Consider the following 23507-nt stretch of genomic DNA (forward strand, 5'->3'; position numbering starts at 1 on the left):
TTTTATACAATGGAAAAACTGTTCTATTTATTTTGTATTTAATGCTTCGGGTGTTGACTTCTAAGGCCCCAACTGTTTGATCTGGTGGAGCAACGCCCTAGAGTGAAGCCTAGGTTGCCTGGAACGTAGAAATGACCATCACTTTCACACGGTTTGCAATTATTCCTGTTATAGGATGGAAAGACTGTTGTATTTTTATTGTATTTTATACTTCAGGCGCTGACTTCTGAGGCCGTAGCTATTCGATGTGGTGGAAGAACGCCATACAGTGAAGCCTAGGTTTCCCGGAACGTAGAAATGACCATAACTTTCACACTGGTTGCAATTATTTGTTTTATACGATGGAAAAGCTGTTGTATTTATATCGTATTTTATGCTTCAGGCGTTGACTTCTGAGGCCGTTGCTATTCGATGTGGTGGAAGAACGCCATAGAGTGAAGCCTAGCTTGCTCGAAATGTAGAAATGACCATAGCTTTCACACTGGTTGCTATCATTCGTTTTATATGATGGAAAAACTGTTGTATTTATATTGTATTTTATGCTTCTGGCGTTCACTTCTTAGGCCCTAACTATTCGATCTGGTGGAACAACGGCCTAGGGTGAAGCCTAGCTTGCCCAGAACGTAGAAATGACCATAACTTTCACACTGGTAGCAATTATTCGTTTTATACAATGGAAAAACTGTTCTATTTATTTTGTATTTAATGCTTCGGGCGTTGACTTCTAAGGCACCAGCTGTTTGATCTGGTGGAGCAACGCCCTAGAGTGAAGCCTAGGTTGCCTGGAACGTAGAAATGACCATCACTTTCACACGGGTTGCAATTATTCCTGTTATAGGATGGAAAGACTGTTGTATTTTTAATGTATTTTATACTTCAGGCGCTGACTTCTGAGGCCGTAGCTATTCGATGTGGTGGAAGAACGCCATACAGTGAAGCCTAGGTTGCCCGGAACGTAGAAATGACCATAACTTTCACACTGGTTGCAATTATTTGTTTTATACGACGGAAAAGCTGTTGTATTTATATCGTGTTTTATGCTTCTGGCGTTGACTTCTGAGGCCGTTGCTATTCGATGTGGTGGAAGAACGCCATAGAGTGAAGCCTAGGTAGCCCGGATCGTCGAAATGTTCATATCTTTCACAATGTTTGCAATTTTTCGTTTTATACGATGGAAAAACTGTTTTATTTATTTTATATTTTATGCTTCGGGCGTTGACTTCTAAGGCCCTAACTATTCGATCTGGTAGAGCAACGCCCTAGAGTGATGCCTAGGTTGCCCGGATCGTAGAAATGTCCATATCTTTCACACTACTTGCAATTTTTCGTTATATACGATGGAAAAACTGTTTTATTTATTTTGAATTTTATGCTTCGGGCGTTGACTTCTAAGGCCCTAACTATTCGATCTGGTGGAGCAACGACCTAGAGATATGCCTAGGTTGCCCGGAACGTACAAATGACAATTACTTTCACACTGTTTGGTATTATTCATTTTGTACGATGGAAAAGCTGTTGTATTTATATTGTACTTTATGCCTCTGGCGTTGACTTCTAAGGCCGTAGCTATTAGATGCGGTGGAGCAACGCCCTAGAGTGACGCCTAGGTTGCCCGGAACATAGAAATGACTATAACTTTCACACTGGTTGCTATCATTCGTTTTATACGATGGAAAAACTGTTATATTTATATTGTATTTTATACTTCAGGCATTGACTTCTGAGGCCGTAGCTATCCCATGTGGTGGAAGAACGCCATACAGTGAAGCCTATGTTGCCCGGAACGTAGAAATGACCATAACCTTCACACTGGTTGCAATTATTTGTTTTATACGATGGAAAAGCTGTTGTATTTATATCGTATTTTATGCTTCTGGCGTTGACTTCTAAGGCCGTTGCTATTCGATGTGGTGGAAGAACGCCATAGAGTGAAGCCTAGGTAGCCCGAATGGTAGAAATGTCCAGATCTTTCACACTGTTTGCAATTTTTCGTTTTATACGATGGAAAAACTGTTTTATTTATTTTGTATTTTATGCTTCGGGCGTTGACTTCTAAGGCCCTAACTGTTTGATCTGGTGGAGCATCGCTGTAGAGTGAAGCCTAGGTTGCCCGGAACGTAGAAATGACCATACCTTTCACACTGGTTGCTATTGCTCGTTTTATACGATGGAAAAACTGTTATATTTATATTGTATTTAAACTTCTGGCGTTGACTTCTGAGGCCGTTGCTATTCGATCTGGTGGAACAACGGCCTAGGGTGAAGCCTAGGTTGCCCGGAACGTAGAAATGACCATAACTTTTACACTGGTAGGAATTATTCGTTTTATACAATGGAAAAACTGTTCTATTTATTTTGTATTTTATGCTTCGGGCGCTGTCTTCTAAGGCCCTAACTATTCTATCTGGTGGTACAACGCCCTAGGGTGAAGACTAGGTTGCCCGGAACGTAGAAATGACCATAACTTTTACACTGGCAGCAATTATTCGTTTTATACAATGGAAAAACCGTTCTATTTATTTTGTATTTTATGTGTCGGGCGTTGACTTCTAAGGCCCTAACTGTTTGATCTGGTGGAGCATCGCCGTAGAGTGAAGCCTAGGTTGCCCGGTACGTAGAAATAACCATAACTTTCACACTGGTTGCTATCATTCGTTTTATATGATGGAAAGACTGTTGTATTTATATTGTATTTTATGCTTCTGGCGTTCACTTCTTAGGCCCTAACTATTCGATCTGGTGGAACAACACCGTAGAGTAAAGCCCAGGTTTCGCGGAACGTAGTAATGACCATAACTTTCACACTGGTAGCAATTATTCGTTTGATACAATGGAAAAACTGTTCTATTTATTTTGTATGTAATGCTTCGGGCGTTGACTTCTAAGGCCCTAACTATTCGATCAGGTGGAGCAACGCCCTAGAGTGAAGCCTAGGTTGCTCGAAATGTAGAAATGACCATAACATTCACACTGGTTGCTATCATTCGTTTTATATGATGGAAAGACTGTTGTATTTATATTGTATTTTATGCTTCTGGCGTTCACTTCTTAGGCCCTAACTATTCGATCTGGTGGAACAACGGCCTAGGGTGAAACCTAGGTTGCCCAGAACGTAGAAATGACCATAACTTTTACACTGGCAGCAATAATTCGTTTTATACAATGGAAAAACCGTTCTATTTATTTTGTATTTTATGCTTCGGGCGTTGACTTCTAAGGCCCTAACTGTTTGATCTGGTGGAGCATCGCTGTAGAGTGAAGCCTAGGTTGCCCGGAACGTAGAAATGACCATACCTTTCACACTGGTTGCTATTGTTCGTTTTATACGATGGAAAAACTGTTATATTTATATTGTATTTAAACTTCTGGCGTTGACTTCTAAGGCCGTTGCTATTCGATGTGGTGGAAGAACGCCATAGAGTGAAGCCTAGGTAGCCCGAATCGTAGAAATGTCCAGATCTTTCACACTGTTTGCAATTTTTCGTTTTATACGATGGAAAAACTGTTTTATTTATTTTGTATTTTATGCTTCGGGCGTTGACTTCTAAGGCCCTAGCTATTCGATCTAGTGGAGCAACACCCTAGAGTGCAGCCTAGGTTGCCCGGAACGTAGAAATGACCATAACTTTCACACTGGTTGCTATCATTCGTTTTATATGATGGAAAAACTGTTGTATTTATATTGTATTTTATACTTCTGGCGTTCACTTCTTAGGCCCTAACTATTCGATCTGGTGGAACAACGGCCTAGGGTGAAGCCTAGGTTGCCCGGAACGTAGAAATGACCATAACTTTTACACTGGTAGGAATTATTCGTTTTATACAATGGAAAAACTGTTCTATTTATTTTGTATTTTATCCTTCGGGCGCTGTCTTCTAAGGCCCTAACTATTCTATCTGGTGGTACAACGCCCTAGGGTGAAGCCTAGGTTGCCCGGAACGTAGAAATGACCATAACTTTTACACTGGCAGCAATTATTCGTTTTATACAATGGAAAAACCGTTCTATTTATTTTGTATTTTATGTGTCGGGCGTTGACTTCTAAGGCCCTAACTGTTTGATCTGGTGGAGCATCGCCGTAGAGTGAAGCCTAGGTTGCCCGGTACGTAGAAATAACCATAACTTTCACACTGGTTGCTATCATTCGTTTTATATGATGGAAAGACTGTTGTATTTATATTGTATTTTATGCTTCTGGCGTTCACTTCTTAGGCCCTAACTATTCGCTCTGGTAGAACAACACCCTAGAGTAAAGCCCAGGTTTCTCGGAACGTAGTAATGACCATAACTTTCACACTGGTAGCAATTATTCGTTTGATACAATGGAAAAACTGTTCTATTTATTTTGTATGTAATGCTTCGGGCGTTGACTTCTAAGGCCCTAACTATTCGATCAGGTGGAGCAACGCCCTAGAGTGAAGCCTAGGTTGCTCGAAATGTAGAAATGACCATAACATTCACACTGGTTGCTATCATTCGTTTTATATGATGGAAAGACTGTTGTATTTATATTGTATTTTATGCTTCTGGCGTTCACTTCTTAGGCCCTAACTATTCGATCTGGTGGAACAACGGCCTAGGGTGAAACCTAGGTTGCCCAGAACGTAGAAATGACCATAACTTTTACACTGGTAGCAATTATTCGTTTTATACAATGGAAAAACTGTTCTATTTATTTTGTATTTAATGCTTCGGGCGTTGACTTCTAAGGCCCCAACTGTTTGATCTGGTGGAGCAACGCCCTAGAGTGAAGCCTAGGTTGCCTGGAACGTAGAAATGACCATCACTTTCACACGGTTTGCAATTATTCCTGTTATAGGATGGAAAGACTGTTGTATTTTTATTGTATTTTATACTTCAGGCGCTGACTTCTGAGGCCGTAGCTATTCGATGTGGTGGAAGAACGCCATACAGTGAAGCCTAGGTTTCCCGGAACGTAGAAATGACCATAACTTTCACACTGGTTGCAATTATTTGTTTTATACGATGGAAAAGCTGTTGTATTTATATCGTATTTTATGCTTCAGGCGTTGACTTCTGAGGCCGTTGCTATTCGATGTGATGGAAGAACGCCATAGAGTGAAGCCTAGCTTGCTCGAAATGTAGAAATGACCATAGCTTTCACACTGGTTGCTATCATTCGTTTTATATGATGGAAAAACTGTTGTATTTATATCGTATTTTATGCTTCTGGCGTTCACTTCTTAGGCCCTAACTATTCGATCTGGTGGAACAACGGCCTAGGGTGAAGCCTAGGTTGCCCGGGACGTAGAAATGACCATAACTTTCACACTGGAAACAATTTTTCGTTTTATACATGGAAAAGCTGTTCTATTTATTTTGTATGTTATGCTTCGGGCGTTGACTTCTAAGGCCCTAACTGTTCGATCTGTTGGAGGAACACCCTAGAGTGGAGCCTCGGTTGCCCGGAACGTAGAAATGACCATAACTTTCACACTGGCAGCAATTATTCATGCTATACGATGGAAAAGCTGTTGTATTTATATCGTATTTTATGCTTCTGGCGCTGACTTCTTAGACCCTAACTATTCCATCTGGTGGAACAACGCCCTAGGGTGAAGCCTAGGTTGCCGGGAAAGTAGAAATGACCATAACTTTCACACTGGTAGCAATTATTCGTTTTATACGATGGAAAAGCTGTAGTATTTATATCGTATTTTATGCTTCTGGCGTTGACTTCTTAGGCCCTAACTATTCCATCTGGTGGAACAACGCCCTGGACTGAAATCTAGGTTGCCCGGAACGTGGAAATGACCATAACTTTCTCACTGGTAGCAATTATTCGTTTTATACATGGAAAAACTGTTCTGTTGATTTTGTATTTTATGCTTCTGGCGCTGAATTCTAAGGCCCTACCTATTCGATCTGGTGGAGCAACGCCCTAGAGTGAAGCCTAGGTTGCGCGGAACGTACAAATGACCATAACATTCACACTGGTTACCATTATTCGTTTTATACGATGGAAAAGCTGTTGTATTTATATCGTATTTTATGCTTCTGGCGCTGACTTCTTAGACCCTAACTATTCCATCTGGTGGAACAACGCCCTAGGGTGAAGCCTAGGTTGCCCGGAACGTAGAAATGACCATAACTTTCACACTGGTAGCAATTATTCGTTTTATACGATGGAAAAGCTGTTGTATTTATATCGTATTTTATGCTTCTGGCGCTGACTTCTTAGACCCTAACTATTCCATCTGGTGGAACAACGCCCTAGGGTGAAGTCTAGGTTGCCCGGAACGTGGAAATGACCATAACTTTCACACTGGTAGCAATTATTCGTTTTATACATGGAAAAACTGTTCTGTTTATTTTGTATTTTATGCTTCTGGCGCTGACTTCTAAGGCCCTACCTATCCGATCTGGCGGAGCAACGCCCTCGAGTGAAGCCTAGGTTGCCCGGAACGTAGAAATGACCATAACTTCACACTGGTTGCTATTATTCGTCTTATACGATGAAAAAACTGTTATATTTATATTGCATTTTATGCTTCTAGCGTTGACTTCTTAGGCCCTAACTATTCGCTCTGGTGGAACAACGCCCTAGAGTGAAGCCTGCGATGCCCGGAACGTAGAAATGACCATTACTTTCACAACGTATGCAATTTTTCGTTTTATACGATGGAAAAACTGTTGTACTTATATTGTAGTTTATGCTTATGGCGTTGACTTCTAAGGCCCTAACTATTCGATCTGGTGGAGCAACGCCCTAGAGTGAAGCCTAGGTTGCCCGGACCGTACAAATGATCATAACATTCACACTGGTTACCATTATTCGTTTTATACGATGGAAAAGCTGTTGTATTTATATCGTATTTTATGCTTCTGGCGCTGACTTCTTAGACCCTAACTATTCCATCTGGTGGAACAACGCCCTAGGGTGAAGCCAAGGTTGCCGGGAACGTAGAAATGACCATAACTTTCACACTGGTAGCAATTATTCGTTTTATACGATGGAAAAGCTGTAGTATTTTATCGTATTTTATGCTTCTGGCGTTGACTTCTTAGGCCCTAACTATTCCATCTGGTGGAACAACGCCCTGGAGTGAAGTCTAGGTTGCCCGGAACGTGGAAATGACCATAACTTTCACACTGGTAGCAATTATTCGTTTTATACATGGAAAAACTGTTCTGTTTATTTTGTATTTTATGCTTCTGGCGCTGACTTCTAAGGCCCTACCTATCCGATCTGGCGGAGCAACGCCTCAGAGTTGAGCCTAGGATGCCCGAAACGTCGAAATGATCATTACATTCGCACTGGTTGCAATCAGTCATGCTATACGATGGAAAAACTGTTGCATTTTTATTGTATTTTATGCTTCTGGCGTTGACTTCTAAGGCCGTAGCTATTATCTGTGGTGCAGGAACGCTCTAGAGTGACGTCTAGGTTGCCCGGAACGTAGAAATGACAATTACTTTCACAATGTTTGCAATTATTCACTTTATACAATGGAAAAACTGTTGTACTTATATCGTATTTTATTCTTCTGGCGTTGACTTCTTAGGCCCTGTCTGTTCGATCTGGTGGAACAGCGCCCTAGAATGAAGCCTAGGTTGCCCGGAACGTAGAAATGACTATTACTTTCACACTGTTTGCAAATATACATTATATACGATGGAAAAGCTGTTGCACTTATATTGTAATTTATGCTTCGGGAGTTGACTTCTAAGGCCCTACCTATTCGATCTGGTGGAGCAACGGCCTAGAGTGAAGCCTAGGTTGCCCGGAACGTAGAAATGACCATAACTTTCACACTGGTTGCTATTATTCGTTTTATACGATGGAAAAGCTGTTGTATTTATATCGTATTTTATGCTTCTGGCGTCGACTTCTTGGGCCACAACTATTCCATCTGGTGGAACAACGCCCTATGGTGAAGCCTAGGTTGCCCGGGACGTAGAAATGACCATAACCTTCACACTGGAAGCAATTATTCGTTTTATACATGGAAAAGCTGTTCTATTTATTGTGTATGTTATGCTCCGGGCGTTGACTTCTAAGGCCCTAACTATTCGATCTGTTGGAGCAACACCCTAGAGTGAAGCCTCGGTTGCCCGGAACGTAGAAATGACCATAACTTTCACACTGGCAGCAATTATTCATGCTATACGATTGAAAAGCTGTTGTATTTATATCGTATTTTATGCTGCTGGCGTTGACTTCTTAGGCCCTAACTATTCTATCTGGCAGAGCAACGCCCTAGGGTGAGGCCTAGCTTGCCCGGAACGTAGAAATGATCATTACCTTCACACTGGTTGCAATTATTCCTGTTATACGATGGAAAAACTGTTGCATCTTTATTGTGTTTTATGCTTCTGGCGGTAACTTCTAAGGCCCTATCTCTTCGATTTGGTGGAGCAAAGCCTCAGAGTTAAGCCTAGGATGCCCGAAACGTCGAAATGGTCATTACTTTCGCACTGGTTGCAATTAGTCATGCTATACGATGGAAAATCAGTTGCATTTTTATTGTATTTTATGCTTCTGGCGTTAGCTTCTAAGGCTGTGGCTTTTAGCTGTGGTGGAGCAACACCCTAGAGTGAAGCCTCGGTTGCCCGGAACGTAGAAATGACCATAACTTTCACACTGGCAGCAATTATTCATGCTATACGATTGAAAAGGTGTTGTATTTATATCGTATTTTATGCTGCTGGCGTTGACTTCTTAGGCCCTACCTATTCGATCTGGTGGAGCAACGGCCTAGAGTGAAGCCTAGGTTGCCCGGAACGTAGAAATGACCATAACTTTCACACTGGTTGCTATTATTCGTTTTATACGATGGAAAAGCTGTTGTATTTATATCGTATTTTATGCTTCTGGCGTCGACTTCTTGGGCCACAACTATTCCATCTGGAGGAACAACGCCCTATGGTGAAGCCTAGGTTGCCCGGGACGTAGAAATGACCATAACCTTCACACTGGAAGCAATTATTCGTTTTATACATGGAAAAGCTGTTCTATTTATTGTGTATGTTATGCTCCGGGCGTTGACTTCTAAGGCCCTAACTATTCGATCTGTTGGAGCAACACCCTAGAGTGAAGCCTCGGTTGCCCGGAACGTAGAAATGACCATAACTTTCACACTGGCAGCAATTATTCATGCTATACGATTGAAAAGCTGTTGTATTTATATCGTATTTTATGCTGCTGGCGTTGACTTCTTAGGCCCTAACTATTCTATCTGGCAGAGCAGCGCCCTAGGGTGAGGCCTAGCTTGCCCGGAACGTAGAAATGATCATTACCTTCACACTGGTTGCAATTATTCCTGTTATACGATGGAAAAACTGTTGCATCTTTATTGTATTTTATGCTTCTGGCGGTAACTTCTAAGGCCCTATCTCTTCGATTTGGTGGAGCAAAGCCTCAGAGTTAAGCCTAGGATGCCCGAAACGTCGAAATGGTCATTACTTTCGCACTGGTTGCAATTAGTCATGCTATACGATGGAAAATCAGTTGCATTTTTATTGTATTTTATGCTTCTGGCGTTAGCTTCTAAGGCTGTGGCTTTTAGCTGTGGTGGAGCAACACCCTAGAGTGAAGCCTCGGTTGCCCGGAACGTAGAAATGACCATAACTTTCACACTGGCAGCAATTATTCATGCTATACGATTGAAAAGGTGTTGTATTTATATCGTATTTTATGCTGCTGGCGTTGACTTCTTAGGCCCTACCTATTCGATCTGGTGGAGCAACGGCCTAGAGTGAAGCCTAGGTTGCCCGGAACGTAGAAATGACCATAACTTTCACACTGGTTGCTATTATTCGTTTTATACGATGGAAAAGCTGTTGTATTTATATCGTATTTTATGCTTCTGGCGTCGACTTCTTGGGCCACAACTATTCCATCTGGAGGAACAACGCCCTATGGTGAAGCCTAGGTTGCCCGGGACGTAGAAATGACCATAACCTTCACACTGGAAGCAATTATTCGTTTTATACATGGAAAAGCTGTTCTATTTATTGTGTATGTTATGCTCCGGGCGTTGACTTCTAAGGCCCTAACTATTCGATCTGTTGGAGCAACACCCTAGAGTGAAGCCTCGGTTGCCCGGAACGTAGAAATGACCATAACTTTCACACTGGCAGCAATTATTCATGCTATACGATTGAAAAGCTGTTGTATTTATATCGTATTTTATGCTGCTGGCGTTGACTTCTTAGGCCCTAACTATTCTATCTGGCAGAGCAGCGCCCTAGGGTGAGGCCTAGCTTGCCCGGAACGTAGAAATGATCATTACCTTCACACTGGTTGCAATTATTCCTGTTATACGATGGAAAAACTGTTGCATCTTTATTGTATTTTATGCTTCTGGCGGTAACTTCTAAGGCCCTATCTCTTCGATTTGGTGGAGCAAAGCCTCAGAGTTAAGCCTAGGATGCCCGAAACGTCGAAATGGTCATTACTTTCGCACTGGTTGCAATTAGTCATGCTATACGATGGAAAATCAGTTGCATTTTTATTGTATTTTATGCTTCTGGCGTTAGCTTCTAAGGCTGTGGCTTTTAGCTGTGGTGGAGCAACACCCTAGAGTGAAGCCTCGGTTGCCCGGAACGTAGAAATGACCATAACTTTCACACTGGCAGCAATTATTCATGCTATACGATTGAAAAGGTGTTGTATTTATATCGTATTTTATGCTGCTGGCGTTGACTTCTTAGGCCCTACCTATTCGATCTGGTGGAGCAACGGCCTAGAGTGAAGCCTAGGTTGCCCGGAACGTAGAAATGACCATAACTTTCACACTGGTTGCTATTATTCGTTTTATACGATGGAAAAGCTGTTGTATTTATATCGTATTTTATGCTTCTGGCGTCGACTTCTTGGGCCACAACTATTCCATCTGGTGGAACAACGCCCTATGGTGAAGCCTAGGTTGCCCGGGACGTAGAAATGACCATAACCTTCACACTGGAAGCAATTATTCGTTTTATACATGGAAAAGCTGTTCTATTTATTGTGTATGTTATGCTCCGGGCGTTGACTTCTAAGGCCCTACCTATCCGATCTGGTGGAGCAACGACCTCGAGTGAAGCCTAGGTTGCCCGGAACGTAGAAATGACGATTACTTTCACAATGTATGCAATTATTCATTTTATACGATGGAAAAACTGTTGTACTTATAATGCATTTTATTCTTCTGGCGTTGACTTCTTAGGCCCTGTCTGTTCGATCTGGTGGCACAGCGCACTAGAATGAAGCCTAGGTTGCCCGGAACGTAGAAATGACCATTACTTTCACACTGTTTGCAAATATACATTATATACGATGGAAACGCTGTTGCATTTATATTGTATTTTATGCTTCTGGCGTTGACTTCTTAGGCCCTAACTATTTGGTATGGTGGAGCAACGCCCTAGAGTGACGCCTAGGTTGCCCGGAACGTCGAACGTACCATTACCTTCACACTGGTTGCAAATATTCCTGTTATACGATAGAAAAGCTGTTGCATCTTTATTGTATTTTATGCTTCTGGCGTTGACTTCTTAGGACCTAACCATTCGATCTGGTGGAGCAAGGCCCTAGAGTGAAGCCTAGGTTGCCCGGAACGTAGAAATGACCATAACTTTCTCACTGGTTGCAATTATTCCTGTTATACGATGGAAAAACTGTTGCACCATTATTGTATTTTATGCTTTCGGCGTTGACTTCTAAGGCCCTACCTATCCGATCTGGCGGAGCAACGCCCTCGAGTGAAGCCTAGGTTGCCCGGAACGTAGAAATGACCATAACTTCACACTGGTTGCTATTATTCGTCTTATACGATGAAAAAACTGTTATATTTATATTGCATTTTATGCTTCTGGCGTTGACTTCTTAGGCCCTAACTATTCGATCTGGTGGAGCAACGCCCTAGAGTGAAGCCTGCGATGCCCGGAACGTAGAAATGATCATTACCTTCACGCTTGTTGCAATTATTCCTGTTATACGATGAAAAAACTGTTGTATTTTTATTGCATTTTTTCCTTCAGGCGCTGACTTCTAAGGCCGTAGCTATTCGATGTGGTGGACCAGCGCCCTAGAGTGACGCCTAGGTTGCCCGGAACGTAGAAATGACCATTACTTTCACAATGTATGCAATTATACATTTTATACGATGGAAAAACTGTTGTACTTATATAGCATTTTATTCTTCTGGCCTTGACTTCTTAGGCCCTAACTATTCGATCTGGTGGAACAACGCCCTAGAGTGAAGCCTGCGATGACCGGAACGTAGAAATGATCATTACCTTCACGCTTGTTGCAATTATTCCTGTTATAAGATGAAAAAACTGTTGTATTTTTATTGCATTTTTTGCTTCAGGCGCTGACTTCTAAGATCGTAGCTATTCGATGTGGTGGAGCAACGCCCTAGAGTGACGCCTAGGTTGCCTGGAACGTAGAAATGACCATTACTTTCACAATGTAAGCAGTTATTCATTTTATACGATGGAAAAACTGTTGTACTTATATTGCATTTTATTCTTCTGCCGTTGGCTTCTAAGGCCCTAACTATTCGATCTGGTGGAGCAACGGCCTAGAGTGAAGCCTCGGTTGCCCGGAACGTAGAATTGACCATAACTTTCACACTGGAAACAATTATTCATTTTATACATGGAACAGCTGTTCTATTTATTTTGCATTTTATGCATCGGGCGTTGACTTCTATGGCCCTACCTATTCGATCTGGTGGAGCAACACCCTACATTGAAGCCTAGTTTGTCCGGAACGTAGATATGACCATAACCTTCACACAGGTTGCAATCATTCGTTTTATACGATTGAAAGACTGTTGTATTTATTTTGTAGTTTATGCTTCAGGCGTTGAATTCCAAGGCCCTAACACTTCGACCTGGTGGAGCAATGCCTCAGAGTTAAGTCTAGGATGCCCGAAACGTCGAAATGATCGTTACTTTCACACTGGTTGCAATTAGTCATGCTATACGATGGAAAATCAGTTGCATTTTTATTGTATTTTATGCTTCGGGCGTTAGCTTCTAAGGCTGTAGCTTTTAGCTGTGGTGGAGCAACGCCGTAGAGTGACGCCTAGGTTGCCCGGCTCGTAGAAATGGCCATTACTTTCACAATGTTTGCAATTATTCATTTTATACGATGGTAATCTCTTGTACTTATATTGCATTTTATTCTTCTGGCGTTGACTTCTTAGGCCCTAACTATTCGATCTGGTGGAGCAACGCCCTAGAGTGAAGCCTGCGATGCCCGGAACGTAGAAATGATCATTACCTTCACGCTTGTTGCAATTATTCCTGTTATACGATGAAAAAACTGTTGTATTTTTATTGCATTTTTTCCTTCAGGCGTTGACTTCTAAGGCCGTAGCTATTCGATGTGGTGGACCAGCGCCCTAGAGTGACGCCTAGGTTGCCCGGAACGTAGAAATGACCATTACTTTCACAATGTATGCAATTATACATTTTATACGATGGAAAAACTGTTGTACTTATATAGCATTTTATTCTTCTGGCCTTGACTTCTTAGGCCCTAACTATTCGATCTGGTGGAACAACGCCCTAGAGTGAAGCCTGCGATGACCGGAACGTAGAAATGATCATTACCTTCACGCTTGTTGCAATTATTCCTGTTATAAGATGAAAAAACTGTTGTATTTTTAATGCATTTTTTGCTTCAGGCGCTGACTTCTAAGATCGTAGCTATTCGATGTGGTGGAGCAACGCCCTAGAGTGACGCCTAGGTTGCCTGGAACGTAGAAATGACCATTACTTTCACAATGTAAGCAATTATTCATTTTATACGATGGAAAAACTGTTGTACTTATATTGCATTTTATTCTTCTGCCGTTGGCTTCTAAGGCCCTAACTATTCGATCTGGTGGAGCAACGGCCTAGAGTGAAGCCTCGGTTGCCCGGAACGTAGAATTGACCATAACTTTCACACTGGAAACAATTATTCATTTTATACATGGAACAGCTGTTCTATTTATTTTGCATTTTATGCATCGGGCGTTGACTTCTATGGCCCTACCTATACGATCTGGTGGAGCAACACCCTACATTGAAGCCTAGTTTGTCCGGAACGTAGATATGACCATAACCTTCACACAGGTTGCAATCATTCGTTTTATACGATTGAAAGACTGTTGTATTTATTTTGTAGTTTATGCTTCTGGCGTTGAATTCCAAGGCCCTAACACTTCGACCTGGTGGAGCAATGCCTCAGAGTTAAGTCTAGGATGCCCGAAACGTCGAAATGATCGTTACTTTCACACTGGTTGCAATTAGTCATGCTATACGATGGAAAATCAGTTGCATTTTTATTGTATTTTATGCTTCTGGCGTTTACTTCTAAGGCCCTACCTATCCGATCTGGTGGAGCACCGACCTCGAGTGAAGCCTAGGTTGCCCGGAACGTAGAAATGACGATTACTTTCACAATGTATGCAATTATTCATTTTATACGATGGAAAAACTGTTGTACTTATAATGCATTTTATTCTTCTGGCGTTGACTTCTTAGGCCCTGTCTGTTCGATCTGGTGGCACAGCGCCCTAGGATGAAGCCTAGGTTGCCCGGAACGTAGAAATAACCATTACTTTCACACTGTTTGCAAATATACATTATATACGATGGAAACGCTGTTGCATTTATATTGTATTTTATGCTTCTGGCGTTGACTTCTTAGGCCCTAACTATTTAACCTGGTGAAGCACCGCGCTAGAGTGAAGAGTAGGTTGCCCGGAACGTAGAACATACCATTACCTTCACACTGGTTGCAATTATTCCTGTTATACGATGGAAAAACTGTTGCATCTTTATTGTGTTTTATGCTTCTGGCGTTGACTTCTTAGGCCCTAACTATTCGATCTGGTGGAACAACGATCTAGAGTGAAGCCCAGGTTGCCAGGGACGTAGAAATGACCATTACTTTCACACTGTTTGCTAATACACATTATATACGATGGAAAGGCTGTTGTATTTATATTGTATTTTATGCTTCTGGCGTTGACTTCTTAGGGCCTAACTATTTAACCTGGTGAAGCACCGCGCTAGAGTGAAGAGTAGGTTGCCCGGAACGTAGAACATACCATTACCTTCACACTGGTTGCAATTATTCCTGTTATACGATGGAAAAACTGTTGCATCTTTATTGTGTTTTATGCTTCTGGCGTGGACTTCTTAGGCCCTAACCATTCGATCTGGTGGAACAACGCCCTAGGGTGAAGCCTAGGTTGCCCGGAACGTAGAAATGACCATAAGTTTCACACTGGTAGCAATTATTCGTTTTATACGATGGCAAAGCTGTAGTATTTATATCGTATTTTATGCTTCTGGCGTTGACCTCTTAGGCCCTAACTATTCCATCTGGTGGAACAACGCCCTGCAGTGAAGCATAGGTTGCCCGGAACGTGGAAATGACCATAACTTTCACACTGGTATCAATTATTCGTTTTATACATGGAAAAACTGTTCTATTCATTTTGTATTTTATGCTTTCGGCGTTGACTTCTAAGGCCCTACCTATCCGATCTGGCGGAGCAACGCCCTCGAGTGAAGCCTAGGTTGCCCGGAACGTAGAAATGACCATAACTTCACACTGGTTGCTATTATTCGTCTTATACGATGAAAAAACTGTGATATTTATATTGCATTTTATGCTTCTGGCGTTGACTTCTTAGGCCCTAACTATTCGATCTGGTGGAGCAACGCCCTACAGTGAAGCCTGCGATGCCCGGAACGTAGAAATGATCATTACCTTCACGCTTGTTGCAATTATTCCTGTTATACGATGAAAAAACTGTTGTATTTTTATTGCATGTTTTCCTTCAGGCGTTGACTTCTAAGGCCGTAGCTATTCGATGTGGTGGAGCAACGCCCTAGAGTGACGCCTAGGTTGCCTGGAACGTAGAAATGACCATTACTTTCACAATGTAAGCAATTATTCATTTTATACGATGGAAAAACTGTTGTACCTATATTGCATTTTATTCTTCTGCCGTTGACTTCTAAGGCCCTAACTATTCGATCTGGTGGAGCAACGGCCTAGAGTGAAGCCTCGGTTGCCCGGAACGTAGAAATGACCATAACTTTCACACTGGAAACAATTTTTCGTTTTATACATGGAAAAGCTGTTCTATTTATTTTGTATGTTATGCTTCGGGCGTTGACTTCTAAGGCCCTAACTATTCGATCTGTTGGAGCAAAACCCTAGAGTGGAGCCTCGGTTGCCCGGAACGTAGAAATGACCATAACTTTCACACTGGCAGCAATTATTCATGCTATACGATGGAAAAGCTGTTGTATTTATATCGTATTTTATGCTTCTGGCGCTGACTTCTTAGACCCTAACTATTCCATCTGGTGGAACAACGCCCTAGGGTGAAGCCTAGGTTGCCGGCAAAGTAGAAATGACCATAACTTTCACACTGGTAGCAATTATTCGTTTTATACGACGGAAAAGCTGTAGCATTTATATCGTATTTTATGCTTCTGGCGTTGACTTCTTAGGCCCTAACTATTCCATCTGGTGGAACAACGCCCTGGAGTGAAGTCTAGGTTGCCCGGAACGTGGAAATGACCATAACTTTAACACTGGTAGCAATTATTCGTTTTATACATGGAAAAACTGTTCTGTTGATTTTGTATTTTATGCTTCTGGCGCTGACTTCTAAGGCCCTACCTATTCGATCTGATGGAGCAACGCCCTAGAGTGAAGCCTAGGTTGCCCGGAACGTACAAATGATCATAACATTCACACTGGTTACCATTATTCGTTTTATACGATGGAAAAGCTGTTGTATTTATATCGTATTTTATGCTTCTGGCGATGACTTCTTAGACCCTAACTATTCCATCTGGTGGAACAACGCCCTAGGGTGAAGCCTAGGTTGCCGGGAACGTAGAAATGACCATAACTTTCACACTGGTAGCAATTATTCGTTTTATACGATGGAAAAGCTGTAGTATTTTATCGTATTTTATGCTTCTGGCGTTGACTTCTTAGGCCCTAACTATTTAACCTGGTGGAGCACCGCCCTAGAGTGAAGAGTAGGTTGCCCGGAACGTAGAACATACCATTACCTTCACACTGGTTGCAATTATTCCTGTTATACGATGGAAAGACTGTTGCATCTTTAATGTGTTTTATGCTTCTGGCGTTGACTTCTTAGGCCCTAACTATTCCATCTGGTGGAACAACGCCCTGGAGTGAAGTCTAGGTTGCCCGGAACGTGGAAGTTACCATAACTTTCACACTGGTAGCAATTATTCGTTTTATACATGGAAAAACTGTTCTATTTATTTTGTATTTTATGCTTTCGGCGTTGACTTCTAAGGCCCTACCTATCCGATCTGGCGGACCAACGCCCTCGAGTGAAGCCTAGGTTGCCCGGAACGTAGAAATAACCATAACTTCACACTGGTTGCTATTATTCGTCTTATACGATGAAAAAACTGTTATATTTATATTGCATTTTATGGTTATAGCGTTGACTTCTTAGGCCCTAACTATTCGCTCTGGTGGAACAACGCCCTAGAGTGAAGCCTGCGATGCCCGGAACGTAGAAATGACCATTACTTTCACAACGTATGCAATTTTCCATTTTATACGATGGAAAAACTGTTGTACTTATATTGTAGTTTATGCTTATGGCGTTGACTTCTAAGGCCCTAACCCTTCGATCCGGTGGAGCAGCGCCTCAGAGTTGAGCCTAGGATGCCCGAAACGTCGAAATGATCATTACATTCGCACTGGTTGCAATTAGTCATGCTATACGATGGAAAAACTGTTGCATTTTTATTGTATTTTATGCTTCTGGCGTTGACTTCTAAGGCCGTAGCTATTATCTGTGGTGCAGGAACGCCCTACAGTGACGTCTAGGTTGCCCGGAACGTAGAAATGACAATTACTTTCACAATGTTTGCAATTATTCACTTTATACAATGGAAAAACTGTTGTACTTATATCGTATTTTATTCTTCTGGCGTTGACTTCTTAGGCCCTGTCTGTTCGATCTGGTGGAACAGCGCCCTAGAATGCAGCCTAGGTTGCCCGGAACGTAGAAATGACTATTACTTTCACACTGTTTGCAAATATACATTATATACGATGGAAAAGCTGTTGCACTTATATTGTAATTTATGCTTCGGGAGTTGACTTCTAAGGCCCTAGCTATTCGATCTGGTCTAGCAACGGCCTAGAGTGAAGCCTAGGTTGCCCGGAACGTAGAAATGACCATAACTTTCACACTGGTTGCTATTATTCGTTTTATACGATGGAAAAGCTGTTGTATTTATATCGTATTTTATGCTTCTGGCGTCGACTTCTTGGGCCACAACTATTCCATCTGGTGGAACAACGCCCTATGGTGAAGCCCAGGTTGCCCGGGACGTAGAAATGACCATAACCTTCACACTGGAAGCAATTATTCGTTTTATACATGGAAAAGCTGTTCTATTTATTGTGTATGTTATGCTCCGGGCGTTGACTTCTAAGGCCCTAACTATTCGATCTGTTGGAGCAACACCCTAGAGTGAAGCCTCGGTTGCCCGGAACGTAGAAATGACCATAACTTTCACACTGGCAGCAATTATTCATGCTATACGATTGAAAAGCTGTTGTATTTATATCGTATTTTATGCTGCTGGCGTTGACTTCTTAGGCCCTAACTATTCTATCTGGTGGAGCAACGCCCTAGGGTGAGGCCTAGCTTGCCCGGAACGTAGAAATGACCATTACCTTCACACTGGTTGCAATTATTCCTGTTATACGATGGAAAAACTGTTGCATCTTTATTGTATTTTATGCTTCTGGCGTTGACTTCTTAGAACCTAACTATTCCATCTGGTGGAACAACGCCCTGGAGTGAAGTCTAGGTTGCCCGGAACGTGGAAATGACCATAACTTTCACACTGGTAGCAATTATTCGTTTTATACATGGAAAAACTGTTGTGTTTATTTTGTATTTTATGCTTCTGGCGCTGACTTCTAAGGCCCTACCTATTCGATCTGGAGGAGCAACACCCTACAGTGAAGCCTAGGTTGCTCGGAACGTAGAACTGACCATTACCTTCTCACTGTTTGCAATAATTCATTTTATACGATGGCAAAGCTGTTGTATTTATATTGTATTTTATGCTTATGGCGTTGACTTCTAAGGCCCTATTTCTTCGATTTGGTGGAGCAACGCCTCAGAGTTAAACCTAGGATGCCCGAAACGTCGAAATGGTCATTACTTTCGCACTGGTTGCAATTAGTCATGCTATACGATGGAAAATCAGTTGCATTTTTATTGTATTTTATGCTTCGGGCGTTAGCTTCTAAGGCTGTAGCTTTTAGCTGTGGTGGAGCAACGCCGCAGAGTGACGCCTAGGTTGCCCGGCTCGTAGAAATGGCCATTACTTTCACAATGTTTGCAATTATTCATTTTATACGATGGTAATCTCTTGTACTTATATTGCATTTTATTCTTCTGGCGTTGACTTCTTAGGCCCTAACTATTCGATCTGGTGGAACAACGATCTAGAGTGAAGCCTAGGTTGCCAGGGACGTAGAAATGACCAGTACTTTCACACTGTTTGCTAATACACATTATATACGATGGAAAGGCTGTTGTATTTATATTGTATTTTATGCTTCTGGCGTTGACTTCTTAGGGCCTAACTATTTAACCTGGTGAAGCACCGCGCTAGAGTGAAGAGTAGGTTGCCCGGAACGTAGAACATACCATTACCTTCACACTGGTTGCAATTATTCCTGTTATACGATGGAAAAACTGTTGCATCTTTATTGTGTTTTATGCTTCTGGCGTGGACTTCTTAGGCCCTAACCATTCGATCTGGTGGAACAACGCCCTAGGGTGAAGCCTAGGTTGCCCGGAACGTAGAAATGACCATAACTTTCACACTGGTAGCAATTATTCGTTTTATACGATGGAAAAGCCTTAGTATTTATATCGTATTTTATGCTTCTGGCGTTGACCTCTTAGGCCCTAACTATTCCATCTGGTGGAACAACGCCCTGGAGTGAAGCCTATGTTGCCCGGAACGTAGAAATGACTATAACTTTCACACTGGTAGCAATTATTCGTTCTATACATGGAAAAGCTGTTCTATTTATTTTGTATTTTATGCTTCTGGCGTTGACTTCTAAGGCCCTAACTATTCGATCTGGTGGAGCAACGACCTCGAGTGAAGCCTAGGTTGCCCGGAACGTAGAAATGACCATTACTTTCACAATGTATGCAATTATTCATTTTATACGATGGAAAAACTGTTGTACTTATAATGCATTTTATTCTTCTGGCGTTGACTTCTTAGGCCCTGTCTGTTCGATCTGGTGGCACAGCGCCCTAGAATGAAGCCTAGGTTGCCCGGAACGTAGAAATGACCATTACTTTCACACTGTTTGCAAATATACATTATATACGATGGAAAGGCTGTTGTATTTATATTGTATTTTATGCTTCTGGCGTTGACTACTTAGGCCCTAACTATTCCATCTGGTGGAGCAACGCCCTAGGGTGAAGCCTAGGTTGCCGGGAACGTAGAAATGCCCATAAGTTTCACACTGGTAGCAATTATTCGTTTTATACGATGGCAAAGCCCTAGTATTTATATCGTATTTTATGCTTCTGGCGTTGACCTCTTAGGCCCTAACTATTCCATCTGGTGGAACAACGCCCTGGAGTGAAGCATAGGTTGCCCGGAACGTAGAAATGACCATAACTTTCACACTGGTATCAATTATTCGTTTTATACATGGAAAAACTGTTCTATTCATTTTGTATTTTATGCTTTCGGCGTTGACTTCTAAGGCCTTACCTATCCGATCTGGCGGAGCAACGCCCTCGAGTGAAGCCTAGGTTGCCCGGAACGTAGAAATGACCATTACTTCACACTGGTTGCTATTATTCGTCTTATACGATGAAAAAACTGTGATATTTATATTGCATTTTATGCTTCTGGCGTTGACTTCTTAGGCCCTAACTATTCGATCTGGTGGAGAAACGCCCTAGAGTGAAGCCTGCGATGCCCGGAACGTAGAAATGATCATTACCTTCACGCTTGATGCAATTATTCCTGTTATACGATGAAAAAACTGTTGTATTTTTATTGCATGTTTTCCTTCAGGCGTTGACTTCTAAGGCCGTAGCTATTCGATGTGGTGGACCAGCGCCCTAGAGTGACGCCTAGGTTGCCCGGAACGTAGAAATGACCATTACTTTCACAATGTATGCAATTACACATTTTATACGATGGAAAAACTGTTGTACTTATATAGCATTTTATTCTTCTGGCCTTGACTTCTTAGGCCCTAACTATTCGATCTGGTGGAACAACGCCCTAGAGTGAAGCCTGCGATGCCCGGAACGTAGAAATGATCATTACCTTCACGCTTGTTGCAATTATTCCTGTTATACGATGGAAAAACTCTTGTATGTTTATCGTATTTTATGCTTCGGGCGTTGTCTTCTATGGCCCTACCTATTCGATCTGGTGGAGCAACACCCTACAGTGAAGCCTAGGTTGTCCGGAACGTAGATATGATCATAGCCTTCACACAGGTTGGAATTATTCGTTTTATACATGGAAAAACTGATCTACTTATTTTGCATTTTATTCTTCTGCCGTTGACTTCTTAGGCCCTACCTATTCGATCTGGTGGAGCAACACCCTACAGTGAAGCCTAGGTTGTCCGGAACGTACATATGACCATAACCTTCACACAGGTTGCAATTATTCGTTTTATACATGGAAAAACTGTTCCATTTATTTTGTATTTTATGCTTCTGGCGTTGACTTCTAAGGCCCTACCTATCCGATCTGGTGGAGCAACGACCTCGAGTGAAGCCTAGGTTGCCCGGAATGTAGAAATGACCATTACTTTCACAATGTATGCAATTATTCATTTTATACGATGGAAAAACTGTTGTACTTATAATGCATTTTATTCTTCTGGCGTTGACTTCTTAGGCCCTGTCTGTTCGATCTGGTGGCATAGCGCCCTAGAATCAAGCCTAGGTTGCCCGGAACGTAGAAATGACCATTACTTTCACACTGTTTGCAAATACGAATTATATACGATGGAAACGCTCTTGCATTTATATTGTATTTTATGCTTCTGGCGTTGACTTCTTAGGCCCTAACTATTTGGTCTGGTGGAGCAACGCCCTAGAGTGACGCCTAGGTTGCCCGGAACGTCGAACGTACCATTACCTTCACACTGGTTGCAATTATTCCTGTTATACGATAGAAAAGCTGTTGCATCTTTATTGTATTTTATGCTTCTGGCGTTGACTTCTTAGGACGTAACCATTCGATCTGGTGGAGCAAGGCCCTAGAGTGAAGCCTAGGTTGCCCGGAACGTAGAAATGACCATAACTTTCTCACTGGTTACCATTATTCGTTTTATACGATGGAAAAGCTGTTGTATTTACATCGTATTTTATGCTTCTGGCGTTGTCTTCTTAGGCCCTAACTGTTCCATCTGGTGGAACAACGCACTAGGGTGAAGCCTAGGTTGCCCGGAACGTCGAAATGTCCATAACTTTCACTCTGGTAACAATTATTCGTTTTATACAATGGAAAAACTGTTCTATTTAGTTTGCATTTTATGCTTCGGGCGTTGACTTCTAAGGGCCTAACTATTCGATCTGGTGGAGCAACGCCCTAGAGTGAAGCCTAGGTTGCCCGGAACGTAGAACATACGATTACCTTCACCCTGGTTGCAATTATTCCTGTTATACGATGGAAAAACTGTTGCACCATTATTGTATTTTATGCTTCTGGCGTTGACTTCATAGGCCCTAACTATTTGATCTGGTGGAGCAACGCCCTAGAGTGAAACCTAGGTTACACGGAACGTAGAAATGACCAGTACTTTCACACTGGTTGCAATTATTCCTGTTATAAGATGAAAAAACTGTTGTATTTTTATTGAATTTTTTGCTTCAGGCGCTGACTTCTAAGATCGTAGCTATTCGATGTGGTGGAGCAACGCCCTAGAGTGACGCCTAGGTTGCCTGGAACGTAGAAATGACCATTACTTTCACAATGTAAGCAATTATTCATTTTATACGATGGAAAAACTGTTGTACCTATATTGCATTTTATTCTTCTGCCGTTGACTTCTAAGGCCCTAACTATTCGATCTGGTGGAGCAACGGCCTAGAGTGAAGCCTCGGTTGCCCGGAACGTAGAAATGACCATAACTTTCACACTGGAAACAATTTTTCGTTTTATACATGGAAAAGCTGTTCTATTTATTTTGTATGTTATGCTTCGGGCGTTGACTTCTAAGGCCCTAACTATTCGATCTGTTGGAGCAAAACCCTAGAGTGGAGCCTCGGTTGCCCGGAACGTAGAAATGACCATAACTTTCACACTGGCAGCAATTATTCATGCTATACGATGGAAAAGCTGTTGTATTTATATCGTATTTTATGCTTCTGGCGCTGACTTCTTAGACCCTAACTATTCCATCTGGTGGAACAACGCCCTAGGGTGAAGCCTAGGTTGCCGGCAAAGTAGAAAT

This window comes from Calliopsis andreniformis, unplaced genomic scaffold, assembly GCF_051401765.1.
Source record: "Calliopsis andreniformis isolate RMS-2024a unplaced genomic scaffold, iyCalAndr_principal scaffold0002, whole genome shotgun sequence".
Classification (NCBI taxonomy): domain Eukaryota; kingdom Metazoa; phylum Arthropoda; class Insecta; order Hymenoptera; family Andrenidae; genus Calliopsis; species Calliopsis andreniformis.